At 35.5% G+C, this 11,850-nt stretch overlaps 1 protein-coding gene across 6 annotated transcripts in view; it reads left to right on the top strand.

Moving 5' to 3' along the window:
- Positions 1-11,850, top strand: part of LOC577425 (LIM domain-binding protein 2) — a 62,518-nt gene that overhangs the window by 10,954 nt on the left and 39,714 nt on the right. The window lies entirely within an intron of this gene.

The raw sequence follows: 11,850 nt of genomic DNA, 5'->3' as shown, positions 1-11,850 counted from the left end.
TATGCATATATATAAGAAGTACATGTACCGTAGTTTGGAAAGAAATTCATCTGAAAATACTGATCATTGCATTTCCAACTTTTGTTGTGACGTCTGAAAACTTTTCTGCAAATCAGGGTTAAGTTGTCTCTTCTTTCTTTCCACATGATCTGGTGGATATGTGAACTTTCTTTCTCCAAACAAATTCTTTATTCATTTACAAAGGAAAAACAAATTACAATATAAAAAAACTAAGGGAAATAAACTAAGAAAAATCAATATTATTTGTGACTGAAAATGATTTAATAGGATTTTTTCTTTACCTTTTTATGAAAGGGAACTCTTTCATCATATTTTATGCTGGACTTCAAGCACTTTTTAATACAATCTGGTGATATGGTTAAAATAAAAACAATAAAAATGGAATGCTGTACCCCCACCCACTTTGGGCTTAGTGTCAAAGCGACACCAAGACCCAGTTTTCTTGATTTCTTTTGTTGAGACATCGCTGGTTAACTCATGCCATCTCCCCTACCTACATACGGGAGCAACTTCTTTCTCTTTAATACAAAAATACTAGCCCACGAGCACCTGGGCTAAACAGGTTGGTTGAAGAGAGAGAGAGGGAGAGGGTGAACCGAGATTGAGAGAGAGAGATAGGAGTAATGAGCCCGCGTCTTCATTACGTTCAGTTCACGCTAGGGTCATTGTGCGGTGCAGTAAAGGCCGGTTTCAATCTTCTCTCTCAGGCTAGCCGCCTGCAAGTGTTTTGGCCATCACACTATGATCAAATTTTGCATCTGCATATGGGAATTTTCAGATTTTTTTTCGTAGCCTCGATGTTTGTGATTGAGTTATCTGAAGTGAAGAGATATGTTCACGGAAGGTGTGCCCTCACGTATGACTCATGAACATTGTAAGAAAAATAAGTGGTCATATCTTAATAACAAAAATGGGTCTTCACAACAGAGGCTGGATGAGAAAACTAATCGTGTACATAAATATAAGTTTACAAGGACATGTATACTGCATGACTGTGAGTATGATAACACTGTGAGAAGACGGGAGAAATGCCAATGGAATGTGATAGAATGTTATATAACTGAAAAATATTTTGTAATTGTAGGTCTAATTTTCGAACGTTTTTTCAAACTTGGATTGTTAGATATTGCCAATTTGCTAAGAAGTCAATCCTTGCTGGAGGTGTTTATTTCTAATTCACTGAAAGTTTTTTCATTTATAGAAATAACATAACAGAGTACAGTGTACAAATGTATTGAATTTTCAAGGCAGGTTAGACCATAAGTAAAGACCAAGGTCCAAATGTTTTATTCTGGGTTTCAGTATTTGTACATGTACACATTCAATCTAGTTCTATAGTTTACGGGCGTACATGAACAATAATTAAACAAAACTGCAGAGTCAGTAATCACTGCAAATCACAGGCAATGCTTTGTATCCTTCAGTTAAGGGACTATTGATGCAACAGCGCTCACAAGGGTCTTAAAGGGAAGCCCAAATTCATTAACTGTGACGAATTTCTTCCTTCCCGTCAGGGCTAGGAATGAAATAAAAATGTTGAAGGGAATTTGGTTAGTCATCTTTCTGGTCTTCAGACAGGTAGTGTTATTACCATGAACGTGTGAGTGTTGGCAGGCGATATGGCAGTGCGTACGGAAGCAAGAGGAAGCAAGGCTCACAGAATTTTTTGTAAGCCCCAAGCGTCTTGCAGCATGAGTGCATTAATATTAAAGGGCAAATCACCATCTACATGTATATGTCATCTAATTTTTACAGCAATCAAATGAGATCGTGAACAATTCTTTTCATAAAGAAGAAAAAATTTACCATTAAAATGGATGAAAATTTGTCTCTATTTGATGTGTTACATGTAGTTAATGCTAAAATGTCTTAAATTATATTAGATCGTTTATTTGGCTTATTGTTTTTATTATGATTGTTAATTTCTATTTTGTAAATTAATGCATTTTCATATTCTTCAGGTAATCCCTGTTCAGAATAAGAATTTACATATAGTACTTTGAACTTGTATCAAAGCTTGTGTAGAAGAACATGGAACTGAAAAGAACAGAGTAGATCAGTTCTTGATGATGAACCAATTTTCCCTTTGAATCAGTCCTCAGGCTCAAGTTTATGCTGCAATCAGCTTCTTTTTTTATGAATGAATGAATGAATGGTGTTAGTTAGTTTAGGTGTGATGAAAGATGGGCAGCAATTGTGTTAAGGCACAGTACTCCTGACAGGATGTCTTTACAGACGGAAATCGGCCAGAATGTGTGGCAAGAGACGATAAGGAGTCGAGCATGAGAAAAAAGGGGCGGGGCTTGGCATCACGGCCGCGTGGGGAAATGGCCAATGACAGGTCAGGAAGAACAAGGAGGAAAAGTGTGGTCCTAAGCGCACATGTGACAAATTTCCATTTGTCTAATAGCCCACTGGTCCTAATTGAATCGTGAGCACACTTAATTTGTAGCAGAACGAAAATAGCGTGATTGTTATCATCGGTATGATGATACTCTGTATCAGCATCTGTGTACACTTACCCATTGACAACGAGATATTAAAGGCGAGTCCTAATGAGAGAAGAAGTAGCACTCTGATTCATGCCTTCCCCTCTTTTTTCCCCCTAAAAATTTGCAGGTTTGCACAATTTCTTTTCTTCCTTCCTCATCCCTATTTGTCTAAACTCTAATTGTCTAATCATAGATTGTTATTGTGATATATATATATACACTGTATATCCATATATATGCAAATCGTAGAATAATCATAGATTATTGTGAATTTGTGATATGCAAATCATATCATATAGTTATGAAAATCATAATCACAGAATATTATTGTGGTATATGCAAATAATATGATCTATTTCTGAAAAATTTGGTCCATGTTACAACATTAGGCAACATTATACAACACCTACGTGGATCCCTGTCATTCGATTGGAGGATTGTTGGTCACATGATATTAAATAGATGGTATATTGCACGGTCGTGCATTTTTGGTTATATGCGCCGTGCATTTTTGGTTATATGCAGACTGCGTACCTCTCTGCCGTGCGCGCGCGTATCCCTGCGTGTATCTGACGCGAAGGCAATCTGAATGTAATCGAGAAGGCTTGAATCCAACTTGAATTTATCTTTAATATAAGGAGTAAAGCATAATTTGTTGATTAACGTTCTATTAGATCTTCTTCGATATGTTGTATAAAACAAATAATGAATGTTTTTCATTCGTTCAATGGTGCGAATATTTTCATTCGTTGAAAGATTAACATTAATTCTATTCAACTCGGCTGACGCCTCGTTGAATAGAATGTTAATCTTTCAACTCATGAAAATATTCGCACCATTGAACTCATAACCATTCATTATTTGTATATTATATTATCCTTTGCTCGAAAATCATATTTTACCATGTCTTGCTTATAAATGTCATGGTTCACCTGTTTGTAATTTATGCAAAACTTCACTCTCCTATGATGCTTAATAAAGTCTGTGTCACACAATTCACACTCTCTGTCAAGTCACACATTCAAGAGGCTGTTTATCTGGGGCAGTATTATTGGAAGCCAGTTTGTTGTAGAAATAACGCTACACCTCACCAATTTTGTATTCAGAAAATATGAATTTGATATTCCGTTTCCAAGTTTCCATGCATTAAAAAAGACCATCTCAATGGAGAACCATATAGTAAGGAAACCTTATTTCCAGTCTGCCATGGAAGTAAAATTGTGTTTTTATCACAATTTGATGTATTTTCTAGTAATTGTTTGCAATGCATGCCAAAATCATTGCAACCATCACCAAATGGGAAAAGATGGACCAAAATATTTACATGGTTATAGATATGCTGTATGCCAGAAATTTTAAAGTGTAAATTCTCTTTGAATGTCACACGACTGACAGCAGGCAGTGGAATGGCAGTGCTTGTTTAGGTGAAGGCAGGACTCAACACAAGCAGGGTTGAGGGTTCCAAGAGAAAAATATACATTACAAAAATGAATAAATGTATATGAATGAATGAATGAATGAATGAATTAAATAAATGAATAAATAAATAACAAGAAATCCGAATAAAAAATGAATACCGAAGATAAATAAATGAATAGATCAATTAGTAAATGAATAAATAAAACAAATAAATGAATAAATAGATAAGAAAAAAACAAACTTACAAACTAAAATTCATAATTGAATAAAAACGACTCAAAATATGATAATAATTTCTTAGGCATAACCTCCTTATCATTGGGTCAAACTTTCTATCTGAATCTCTGACATGAAAGTTAGTACAGGGCTGTAATTAGGGGTATTTTGTGGAAATATAAGTATAGCACACTGAATATTTCACACATACAGGTGTGTAGTAGACCTATTCTGGCAGTTATCGGAAAAAATGTTAATGCATTTTCTGCCCTTTTGTGCAAAGCAGAGATCTGGTTGATACCTTAATACCTATTATACAACACCTACGTGGATCCTTGTCATTTGATTGGACGATTGTTGGTCACATGATATTTAATAGATGGTATATTGCACGGTCGTGCATTTTTGGTTATATGCGCCGTGCATTTTTGGTTATATGCAGACTGCGTACCTCTCTGCTGCATGTGCGCGTATCCCTGCGTGTATCTGACGCGAAGGCAATCTGCATGTAACCGAGAAGGCTTGACTCGAACTTTAATTTATCTTTATAAGGAGTAAAGCATAATTTGTTGATTAACGTTCTATTAGGTCTTCTTCGATGTTGTATAAAACAAATAATGAATGTTTTTCATTTGTTTAATAGTGCAAATATGTTCATTCGTTGAAAGATTAACGTTAATTCTATTCAACTCGGCTGACGCCTCGTTGAATAGAATGTTAATCTTTCAACTCATGAACATATTCGTACTATTGAACTCATAACCATTCATTATTTGTATACTATGCAGCATAGGTGTACACGTACATTTCTACTTTCTAGGATCAGAATGCTATGTGACGTACAAGTAAAGCCCCTCCCCCCTCCTCCCACTCGAACTCTCTCCACCAGCTCTGACCTACATGAACCCTAGCCTTGAGTCGAGACTATTGACGGTACAAGTGAAAATGTGTTTGCATTACATCATATGAGCCCTATCATGCTGATAATTCAAAGATACATCATCATTATGTTCTCTTGTAACTATCAGATATACATGTATGCGTTATTCAGTATCACACATTTATAATAAAACACATTTCTGATAAAAACATTTGTGCATATATACAAAAAGTTGAAAAACACAAAGGTAATTTGAACTGGTAAGCCTGCTGACTGTGTAAGTCAATGCTACTTGCTAGTGGTTTATTGTGCTCCTTCAACTTATTGATCACCAACAAATGAAGTATATATATGTGGACTGAAGATTAATCTGTCTGTTAACACGTAATTTCTTGTCATACATATATATGCATAAAGGTATTTATGACCAGTATGCCTGTCTACATGTAGCTTTATAGTAATTTGAATTTAATTTATGTTATGACCTGTAAAAATGTTTACAAAAAAAGAAAAAGATAAAGCAGACAACAACAAAAAATCAATGCTAAAAATGGACTATATCTCTCTGAGACACAAAATCTTTCCATAATTATACATCCGACTTCATTGCCTATGTTATTTTACGAGCAGGTATAAAATGAAAATAGAAATGAAATTGTTATATTTCTTCATTTTTCTTGTTCCGATTCGTATGCAAATCTGTGCTAATGGGGTGTGCACTTGATTACACTAGGACATCCCAGTAAATGCAACAGGGGATATACGACCAGGATCAAATTTGCATAAAATACGGCGGGAGTTGAAAGCCTGTCATAAATTTGCAATCTTCAACTGGTGTTGTGTGTTCATCAGTTTGTAAACACATTCACAAATACACCTAGTCAGGCGGGCCGGAGCAGAGCAGGCTTCTAACATCCATTATATGCCTTGTGAATCTACCCAAACACCACACTCACACTCACTCGCACACACTCATTTGCTCATTTAGTAGCCGGGGGAAGACCAGCAGAGTGCTGCGTGTGTATGTATGTATGTGTGTATATACACACACACCATCCATAGAAGTTCTTGCGGTTGGTTTATATACCGCGTTGTAGTAAAGTCGGGTTCTCCTGTTCATCGTTAAAGCGGTAGTGTATTGATTCGCTGGTGCATGGCCCTACAGCCTAGGCACAAGCCAAGGTCCTTTGTTTAGACCCTGCAGTCAGAGAGAGAATAGTAGTCTCACATCCCAGACACTCACGTTCAACTATGGCTGAGAGAAATGCCTGAATTTCATTCCACCCCACCCCCTTTATATATAATATATGTAAACAAACATTCAGACAGTTCCAAGAAACTTTCATTTTCAGATAGATATGATTTTTTCCCCCCTTCATATTCCCCGGTTTGCAAAAAGCCTCTGAAGAAATATGTACTTCTTTTGGCTTTAATCTACATTATCATGGGTAGGCCTATTTTCTATAAAGTTTTGTTTTAATGTTGCAAATCTAGTAAATGGTAGAGCCTTACCATTTACCCTTTACCCGAGATTCTGGAAGAATGCTGTGTTCTGACTGCTTAGCGAGATATACCTGTCCCTTTAATGATACTAACAGTTCAGGGAGTATAAGGTGATGACAGAATCCATTGAAATATTATTGCACAGCATATTTTGTGTTTATGTACATAACAGGAAGGCCCCATGCTATCTGCTATTGCATTCATATTCTAAGACTGAGGACTCCCTTTAAATCAGGTAGTAGTCTCTATTCTAGACACAACACTACATATACATGTAGATAGAAGAGAAAGAATTTGTATCAAAGTTAGTTTTCCAGCCCAGACCTTTTTTAGAATAGTATTGTATGCGAGATACATACAGTCAACTTGCTTTGATGACCACCTGTATAGAAAGACCACCTGTCTATATAGAGAGAGAGAGAGAGAGAGATCACATGTATTTTCTTGAACGTTGTTTCTTATAAAAATTGTTCAAAAGGAACCTGTAGATAAAATCAACCTGTCACAAAGACCACTTTTCTTGTCTCCCTGGAGCGGTCTTTATATACAGGTTTAATGTTATGTGTAACATGAATTTTACAGATGTGTATCAATATATTTATATACCGGTAATTGTTTTCATCACAGGTCGTATCATCATCTGAATTCTGAAAGACATGATTTAGACATGAAACTGGGGTCCATCTTAGTCGGTTTGCGGCAATGAAAAAGAGCTGACAACTAGACTAACATATATCTAGTCTCAACTCTCCAGTCTATATCATCAAGACATTTCTTTTTAAATTAAAAGTAGAGATCATGGAATAAGGTCTCTTTCATGAAAAAATTTGTTTGTTTTAAAGTGATATACATGTATATATAGGTTTGATAAAAACAGAAAAATGAGAGAAGCAGATTAGTGAAATTTTAAAGAAAATCTCATAAAGAGATAACGAAGATGAAGTATTAAAGTTGCCTTCGATTATTTGAGGAAAATGAATTGTATTAACCCTGCACTCTAGATATGATTATTGCATAATTCTTTTTACAGACACATTTATGACAAATTTTCTTCATCAAAACAAAGAAAATGGTAATTTCTGAATTTCAAAGTGTGATGCAATTAGGAGAGGTACCCACAAGCTCCATCACATAGTTGCCAATTTGTGTTTGATTTATGATACTATTAGTCTTTGATAACTTATATTATTTTTCACTGATCTGTTCCTCTCATTTTCTGCTTTAAACCAAATAAATATAGTGGACTTTCTCTTTATGACAGCTCCTTTAAATTTAGGGCATGTAAATGTACTAAAACTTGTATAATGATATAAAAACAGTGTTTGCTTTATGCAGAGAGAGTCGTATTTTGAAATAGCCCATAAATTGAGGGTGAGTGTTATAGGGAAATTTATTACACATGAATAGGTAAGGTATAAAAAACTGGAAAATCAAAGAAACAGATTAGTGAAATTTTTAGGAAAATCTGATAAAATATGAAGTAATGAAGTTGCCTTAGTTAAACACAAATTTGGCAACTCCAGTGATTTACCTTGTGAGTTGCAAGCACTTCACTACTCTATTGCTCAGCAACAACAAAAAAGAAGGAAATAAATTTCATTAACCTTGCACTATAATGATAATAATAATAATAATAATAATAATAATAATCTTTTAAAGTCCACTCCAAATTTTATTAAACCAAAAATGGAAATTCTTTTTGCCCCATTGATCGTGAGCCCGGCAGCCACTGAGCAGCGCCAAATCGACGTTGCTCTATCCCTTATTGCTGAACGCCAAACAGGGTAGCAGCAACTCGCGTCTTTTAACGTCTTTTGGTATGACGCGGCCGGGGTTCGAACCCACGACCTCCCGGTTATGAGGCGGACGCTCTACTGACTGAGCCAATATAGTTGTCATTATTGCACTATTCTTTTTAAAGAACTCATTTACAAAAAATTACTTCATCAAAAACCAAGATGTGCAAACCAATGTGTAAGGCAAATAGGAGAGTTACCATTAGGTCCATCATAGTTGCCATTTTTTTTTTTTTTTTTTTTTTTGGAGGTGTCGGGGGGGGGGGGATTTCCCTTAAACTTTCACTGATCTGTTCCTCTAATTTTTCTGCTTGTATTTAAACTAACTTGATATAATGGTGGACTTTCCCTTCATGAGAGCCCCTTTTAGATTCAACCCATACTTGTACAGTGTAAATGTACTTTAAACTTGTATATTTTTATAACAGTGTTTTTTTTATGCAGGGAAATCGGTCTGTTTGCAATAGCCATAAATTATGGATGAGTGATTGTGGGAAAATTCACAAAAGAATTTGTAGGGTATATTACTGTTGCTCACTAATATCAGTACCGGTAGCTCCAACAAGACAACATCAGACAACACTGGACTGACTCAGACCGATACTAGACAGATACCAAGGGACAATTTTCTTAAATCCGTCATAATTAAAAAAAAATATCAAAAAGCTTACATGAGCATTAAAGAAGAACAACTAAATGAAAAAAAACTTTGGGAAAAAACAGACAACAACAATTTCTCATTATTATTTCTTGCTTGATTTTCTGCCTTTATAGTGCCCACAAGGTATACTTCTCTGAAAAAGTGCCTAAAGAAGTTTAAATTCAAATCTTAGCAAAATTGTATAAAACTGGGTTCGCTAATGATGCCAAGTAATTCTCTTGACAATACTCTCTAGTTATACTCCTCTGTATTTTTCAAACTTTTCTAATTGTTTAGTGACCCATCCACCCATGGTAAACTTTTATGTACATGTACATCAGTACAGGTGATAAAACGTAGATTCATTGTCATCAACCAGAGGTCTTTTTCCTTCAAATTTCTTCCTTCCACTGTATATTTTTGCTTTATTCCTACATTATGTGTACGTGTGTGTATTGTTTCTTCTTCCTCGTTTTGTGCCCCAAGCTATTACTTACCGGTACCTTTTAAGGTTTTTACATTTTACATTTGAAAAAAAGTCTACTCTCTCACAATTTGCTTTCCTCACTAGCTTCAATTTACCTTATTTTGCCGAGCCAGCCACTCACCAATTTGAACCGAACTACAGCAGCCCTGGCCCAGCTAACAACCCTATCATGCAAAACGACCAGGTTGCCTTAGCAACAATCGCCATGGTTATTGTGTAGTTTCTTGACATACAAAGGCCTGTAGTCTGTTAGGCAGCCGAGGGTTCAATTAGATGTGGAAATGCAGAGCCTGGAATGAGCTAGTCGTACCAATGCTGGAAACCATTCCTTTCAATGTAATGAAGCTGTGCAGTACAACTAGGCAAGAGGACACCTCCCCCCCCCCCCCCCTCCAGGATGGAGAGAAATAGTCTGGTGAATTCTTTTTCCCAAAAAAACAAAACAAAAAAGAAGTCATAGATCCTATACGGTGTTGATTACGTTGATTACATGAATGCAACGGCCAGGATTTGTAGACAATAGCTGAACTTGCATCAATAATAAGAGATATTGTTACATTTGTGCTGCTTTCTTTTTATTTTTTTTCATCTGTGTGGAGCAATATAGGCGTTACATTCATATACCCTGACACAGAGTTAACACTTTTCTGGCTCTGAAGAAACTACTTTAATAGAGTACTCGGGTTCACAATATTTCAGAATGGACAATGAGTTTTATACATTGCTTAAAGCTTATCTGCCGTAGTTTACAGGAGGGATAAGACCACTCTGCAAGGTCACTGGACAGGTGGTTATCTCATCAACTCGGCTCTCAGTTAACATAAGAAAAAGAGGATCATGGGGGACCAATGGTCACCGATTAGGCATTTTTTGTTATATAGAGGGCGCAAGTAGCTACCAGTAGTGCCAAATAACTATTACCAGTAAGCTAGTTTTGAATCTCCTTTCTGATAGATAGATAGATAGATATTTGGTTTTATTCAAGTACTGATTAAAAAGTCCGAAGACTAAACAAGTCAGTTAACAATATAAAATGCATAACAAAAAATATAACAAGGTAAAAAAACACATGGATGAATTAAATCATTAATAAGTAAAAAAAAAATATAATAAGTATATAAGTACATAATAATAAGTAAATAAATAAGTATATACAATTACCATAAATAATTATATATAATACGATCATTGCTACAGTGAAAGGACTTGGAATTCAAATTAGAAACAAATTAAAACAGCTTTGGGAGATCATACAATTACCATAAATAAATGATGAAGACAAACAAAACAAAGCAAGACAAAGAAGAGAGAGAGAGAGAGAGAAAATTAGTCAGTGTAAAAAACAAAGCAAGACAAAGAAGAGAGAGAGAGAGAAAATTAGTCAGTGTAAAAAACAAAGCAAGACAAAGAAGAGAGAGAGAGAGAGAGAAAATTAGTCAGTGTAAAAAACAAAGCAAGACAAAGAAGAGAGAGAGAGAGAAAATTAGTCAGTGTAAAAAACAAAGCAAGACAAAGAAGAGAGAGAGAGAGAGAGAAAATTAGTCAGTGTAAAAAACAAAGCAAGACAAAGAAGAGAGAGAGAGAGAAAATTAGTCAGTGTAAAAAACAAAGCAAGACAAAGGAGAGAGAGAGAGAGAGAAAATTAGTCAGTGTAAAAAACAAAGCAAGACAAAGAAGAGAGAGAGAGAGAAAATTAGTCAGTGTAAAAAACAAAGCAAGACAAAGAAGAGAGAGAGAGAGAAAATTAGTCAGTGTAAAAAACAAAGCAAGACAAAGAAGAGAGAGAGAGAGAAAATTAGTCAGTGTAAAAAACAAAGCAAGACAAAGAAGAGAGAGAGAGAGAGAAAATTAGTCAGTGTAAAAAACAAAGCAAGACAAAGAAGAGAGAGAGAGAGAGAGAGAGAAAATTAGTCAGTGTAAAGCCAACAAATAAAAAAGCAGCAAGTTAAGAAAGAAAGCAAACATAAATAAGAAACCCATCTGCCAGAACAGTAATGTCTTAATTCTATTGTCCTTTCTCACATGATTCATCAATTGGGAATCGACACTATTCCTGAACCTGGGCTTACTGTCCTGCGAAGCCACTGCAGGACAGATTGGTTTGGAAAAACTGAAATATATTTATAATGATATCCTGAGTGACAGTTTTAAAACATTTACCTGTACAGTAGGATGAATGCAAACTAATATTGGTCAGATGGGATATTTTCCATATTTCGATACACTTACCAGTAAGCCATTGGTGGTGGAAGACTGTCATCCAGCAGTCCAATGCATTTTTAATCACAAGCCCCGTTCATATTCACTACCTTTCCCTAAAATAACAACCGCAGCTATTTTATGGAAATGCTACCGATAGTGGCAGATCTATATGAACGGGTAACCACTAACCAGCA

This window comes from Strongylocentrotus purpuratus, unplaced genomic scaffold, assembly GCF_000002235.5.
Source record: "Strongylocentrotus purpuratus isolate Spur 01 unplaced genomic scaffold, Spur_5.0 spur5_scaffold_15, whole genome shotgun sequence".
Classification (NCBI taxonomy): domain Eukaryota; kingdom Metazoa; phylum Echinodermata; class Echinoidea; order Camarodonta; family Strongylocentrotidae; genus Strongylocentrotus; species Strongylocentrotus purpuratus.
This window is presented reverse-complemented; position numbering and strand designations above follow the sequence as displayed.